This window comes from Myxine glutinosa, chromosome 5, assembly GCF_964187855.1.
Source record: "Myxine glutinosa chromosome 5, kmMyxGlut1.1, whole genome shotgun sequence".
Classification (NCBI taxonomy): Eukaryota; Metazoa; Chordata; class Myxini; order Myxiniformes; family Myxinidae; genus Myxine; species Myxine glutinosa.
In genome coordinates this window covers 7,342,523-7,348,009 of record NC_136265.1, presented here as the reverse complement: position 1 = coordinate 7,348,009, position 5,487 = coordinate 7,342,523, and the positions used below count along the sequence as shown (strand labels likewise).

Here is a 5,487-nt window from a genome sequence, read left to right as displayed (position 1 = left end):
GTTCGTATTGAAAAAACACTTTTCGCACTTGTGTTGGTGCAGGAAACCACTTTTGCACTTGTATTAGTGTGGAAAACCACTTTTCGCACTTGTGTTAGTGTTGAAAAACCACTTTTCGCACTTGTGTGAATGTTGAAAAACCACTTTTCGCACTTGTGTTAGTGTTGAAAAACCACTTTTCGCGCTTGTGTTGGTGCAGGAAACCACTTTTGCATTTGTATTAGTGTGGAAAAAACACTTTTTGCACTTGTGATAGTGTTGAAAAACCACTTTTCGCACTTGTGTTAGTGTTGAAAAACCACTTTTCGCACTTGTGTTGGTGCAGGAAACCACTTTTGCACTTGTATTAGTGTGGAAAAACCACTTTTCGCACTTGTGTTAGTGTTGAAAAACCACTTTTTGCACTTGTGTTAGTGTTGAAAAACCACTTTTCGCACTTGTGTTAGTGTTGAAAAACCACTTTTCGCACTTGTGCTGGTGCAGGAAACCACTTTTGCACTTGTATTAGTGTGGAAAAAACACTTTTCGCACTTGTGTTAGTGTTGAAAAACCACTTTTCGCACTTGTGTTAGTGTTGAAAAACCACTTTTCGCACTTGTGTTGGTGCAGGAAACCACTTTTGCACTTGTATTAGTGTGGAAAAACCACTTTTTGCACTTGTGATAGTGTTGAAAAACCACTTTTCGCACTTGTGTTAGTGTTGAAAAACCACTTTTCGCACTTGTGTTGGTGCAGGAAACCACTTTTGCACTTGTATTAGTGTGGAAAAACCACTTTTCGCACTTGTGTTAGTGTTGAAAAACCACTTTTCGCACTTGTGTTGGTGCAGGAAACCACTTTTGCACTTGTATTAGTGTGGAAAAACACTTTTTGCACTTGTGATAGTGTTGAAAAACCACTTTTCGCACTTGTGTTTGTGTTGAAAAACCACTTTTCGCACTTGTGTTCGTGCAGGAAACCACTTTTGCACTTGTATTAGTGTGGAAAAACCACTTTTCGCACTTGTGTTAGTGTTGAAAAACCACTTTTCGCACTTGTGTTAGTGTTGAAAAACCACTTTTCGCAGTTGTGTTGGTGCAGTAAACCACTTTTGCACTTGTATTAGTGTGGAAAAAACACTTTTTACACTTGTGATAGTGTTGAAAAAGCACTTTTCGCACTTGTGTTAGTGTTGAAAAACCACTTTTCGCACTTGTGTTGGTGCAAGAAACCACTTTTGCACTTGTATTAGTGTGGAAAAAACACTTTTCGCACTTGTATTAGTGTTGAAAAACCACTTTTCGCACATGTGTTGGTGCAGGAAACCACTTTTGCACTTGTATTAGTGTGGAAAAACCACTTTTCGCACTTGTGTTAGTGTTGAAAAACCACTTTTCGCACTTGTGTTAGTGTTGAAAAACCACTTTTCGCACATGTGTTGGTGCAGGAAACCACTTTTCGCACTTGTATTAGTGTGGAAAAAACACTTTTTGCACTTGTGATAGTGTTGAAAAAACATTTTTGCACTTGTGATAGTGTTGAAAAACCACTTTTCACACTTGTGTTTGTAGTAGATGATAAATGTTGCTTCTGGGACACCTCCGTTTAACATGGGAAATCCCTATCTAATGTCATTTACCCCTTGTCTTTTTCAAAAATCATAAACACCTCTCTTTCTCCCTCTATGAACCTATAATCCTTCTCACCTTATGAACCTATGATCCTTCTCGCCTTATGAACCTATGATTTTCTTCCTTTATGAACCTATAATCCTTCTAGCCTTATGAACCTATGATCATTCTCACTTCCATGTAAATTTCCCTCTCACCATCACTTTTCTTCATTTCCCCTTAACACCTCATTCCTGACCCCCTTGGTCTTATGGGCCTTTTTCTCTTACTATCAATGATCATTGTTGTTCATTGATCATTGATTATGTTCGGGTCCTGTGCCACACACTTTTTGTTAAGCTCCGCGCCACTTTTTTTGCTAAGCCCCGCCCACTTTTTGTTAAGCTCCGCCCACTTTTTGTTAGGCCCCGCCCACTTTTGGTAGGCCCCGCCCACGTTTTACTAAAGCCCACCCACTTTATAAACTCTCCAGCATTACATTATTTTTAGTTAAGACATTACATCATTTTCTGTTGAAACATTACATCATTTTCTGTTGAAACATTACATCATTTTCTGTTGAAACATTACATCATTTTCTGTTGAAACATTACATCATTTTCTGTTGAAACATTACATCATTTTCTGTTGAAACATTACATCATTTTCTGTTGAAACATTACATCATTTTCTGTTGAAACATTACATCATTTTCTGTTGAGACATTACATCATTTCCAGTTAAGACATGCCCAGACTTGCCCAGACTTGCCCACACTTGCCCAAGGGAATTTCCACAGGAAATGACACACCCAGTCTTTCTTATAAAAGGCACTAACCACACAGGCCTTTTCAAACACACTTCCTGCTTCACTTGAGAATGAACTACTATGCTGAAAAGGAGTTGGATAACTTTGACATTCCTTGGAGTCCTACTACCTGTGTGGAGCTCAACCTTCAGATTGATGAACTGGACTCGAACCTCTTATCAATGGAGGTAAGTTTATTTATTTATTTATTTATTTTATTTTTTTTTGTATTTATTTATTTATTTTTTTTGTATATTTTTTTTTTTGTATTTTTTTTTTTGTATTTTTTTTTTGTATTTTTTTTTTTTGTATTTTTTTTTTTTTTGTATTTTTTTTTTTTTGTATTTTTTTTTTTTTTTTTTTTTTTTAAGATAAGACTCGTGTAAGAGTCAGCAAAGTTTCTTTTAATATTCATAGAGCTTGATTTATATAAATAATAATATTGTCTTAAATTAATACGTTGTTATTTTCTCTCACAGGAAATTGTATCTGAGATACAAAATGAAAATACTACTTTTGCCACAACCTGGGGTGAAATGATGATTGATTTGTTTGAAGACCTTTTGAACAACCAAGACCCACAGAATGAGTTCTACCTTGATGACCCAGCCAAAGAGTTATACCTTGGAGACTCACTAAATTTGGGAAAAACAAATTATGAGGTCTGCCGAGATGGTTCTAACTGTGGAGCCTACCTTGGAGACTCACTAAATTTGGGAAAAACAAATTATGAGGTCTGCCTAGATGGTTCTAACTGTGGAGCCTACCTTGGAGACTCACTAAATTTCATAAAATTAGGAAAAGAGTTTTACCTTGGAGACTTTGAAAAATGGTTTCGTTTTGGAGACTCTAGCTGTGTGGAGCTAAACCTTCACCTTGATAAACTCGATTCAAATTTCTCATCAATGAAGGTAATATTTTATTTTAATATACATATAATAATTGTGTATTACATGTAAAAAATAATTAATTAATACGTTGTTATTTTCTCTCACAGGAAATTGTATCTGAGATTCAAAATGAAAATACAACTTTTGCCACAACCTGGGGTGAAATGATCGATTTGTTTAAAGACCTTTTGAGCAACCATGACCAAGAGAACGAGTTTTGCCTTGATAATCCAATGAAAGAGTTTTACCTTGGAGGCTCTTTGGATTCTAAAGCAATGAACAATGTTCTTTCTTTAATGACGTTTGATTTAAGGTAAGTTCAGTTGATTAATAATCAATTAAAGTATATGTTATTTCATTCAATATTAGATAAGTAATATATTTCTTTTTTTACATGTATTTCAGCAATATCAAGAAAGTTCAGAGAAGAAGATGCTGGAAAATACTTTCTTCCCATTTCTACTTTTTCCAACTTGAAAGCCTTGAAAGACAGAATTGGAGGAAGAGGAAAAATATATATTTTGAAATACGTATTAAAAAACATTTTAAAAAAATATTGAAATACGTATTTAAAAAAAGAAAAGGAAAAAAAGATTATGTTAGGGTTAGGGTTGGGATTTTGAATGTGAGGGTTAGGGATGGGGTTGGGTTAATGGGTTAGGGATGGGTTGGGTTAGGGTTGGGATTTTGAATGTGAGGGTTAGGGATGGGTTGGGTAAGGGATGGGGATGGGTTAGGGATTGGGTTGGGTTAGGGTTCTAGATGTGAGGTGAATTTTTGAATGAATGTCAAACCTCACAGACTCATTTATCTTATATTATCATTGAATTGTTTTTAAAAAGTTGAGAAAAGATAAATAGAATTGGAAGGTCATACAAAGAGATGGAGTTAAGAACTTTTTTTTAATGGTTGATGTAATGGATTCAGTTGTTTTGACTAACAAATATGGTGTTTTAATGTGGGGGTTGGGTTAGGGTTTGCACATTATTATGACCCACTCACACACACAAAAGTTAAGCCCCAACTAAAAAGTTGTGGGATTCTGTGTTTGGGGTTCACAGATTTAAAAACGTATCCCCATTATACACACAAAAGTTAAGCCCCAACTAAAAAGTTGTGGGATTCTGTGTTTGGGGTTCACAGATTTAAAAACGTATCCCCATGATACACACAAAAGTTAAGCCCCAACTAAAAAGTTGTGGGATTCTGTGTTTGGGGTTCACAGATTTAAAAACGTATCCCCATTATACACACAAAAGTTAAGCCCCAACTAAAAAGTTGTGGGATTCTGTGTTTGGGGTTCACAGATTTAAAAACGTATCCCCATTATACACACAAAAGTTAAGCCCCAACTAAAAAGTTGTGGGATTCTGTGTTTGGGGTTCACAGATTTAAAAACGTATCCCCATTATACACACAAAAGTTAAGCCTCAACTAAAAAGTTGTGGGATTCTGTGTTTGGGGTTCACAGATTTAAAAACGTATCCCCATTATACACACAAAAGTTAAGCCTCAACTAAAAAGTTGTGGGATTCTGTGTTTGGGGTTCACAGATTTAAAAACGTATCCCCATTATACACACAAAAGTTAGCCCCAACTAAAAAGTTGTGGGATTCTGTGTTTGGGGTTCACAGATTTAAAAACGTATCCCCATTACATTTTTTTATTTATTTATTATTTTCAAGGGTTATCAGCTTTGTTTTTTGTAATTCCTGTGAATAAAATGACCCTAAGATTTCTTCTCCATTTAAATCATATAATTTGTAGGTCCAAGGGACTGTATCCATTACATCAACGATTTTAAATAATTCATTAGTCCATTTTTTTGTATAACCTTTCTCAAAATGGCTTTTCCATCTGTATATTCTTACAATATCACCAACTTTGAACTTCGGTTTTCTCAAATTAATCTCCTTTTCATATTCTAATTTTGTAAATGATTCTGATGGTTTTGATTTTGTTGATGAATGAACTGTATTATTGTAATTATCTACAATACCCTGAATTAAATACACCCATTTTTGAGAACCGAGTTGTGTGAATTTTTTATATAGCCTCTCTTTCAAAGTACGATTAAAACGCTCAATAACAACTGCTTTTCCTTCATTAAAGGTGCTGTATAATTTAATACCCTCCCCCTTAAGAAATTTCATAAATATTTTGTTATAGAACTCTGTTCCCTCATCGGTCCACAGTTTCT

At 35.0% G+C, this 5,487-nt stretch overlaps 1 long non-coding RNA gene across 1 annotated transcript; it reads left to right on the top strand.

The window, feature by feature from the left end:
- Positions 1 to 3,051: 3,051 nt before the first annotated feature.
- Positions 3,052 to 3,817, top strand: LOC137411727 (uncharacterized). Its single transcript, XR_010981390.2, has 3 exons — positions 3,052 to 3,308; positions 3,395 to 3,600; positions 3,693 to 3,817. It is a non-coding gene; the product is annotated as an uncharacterized LOC137411727 (long non-coding RNA).
- The last annotated feature ends 1,670 nt before the right edge of the window (positions 3,818 to 5,487 follow it).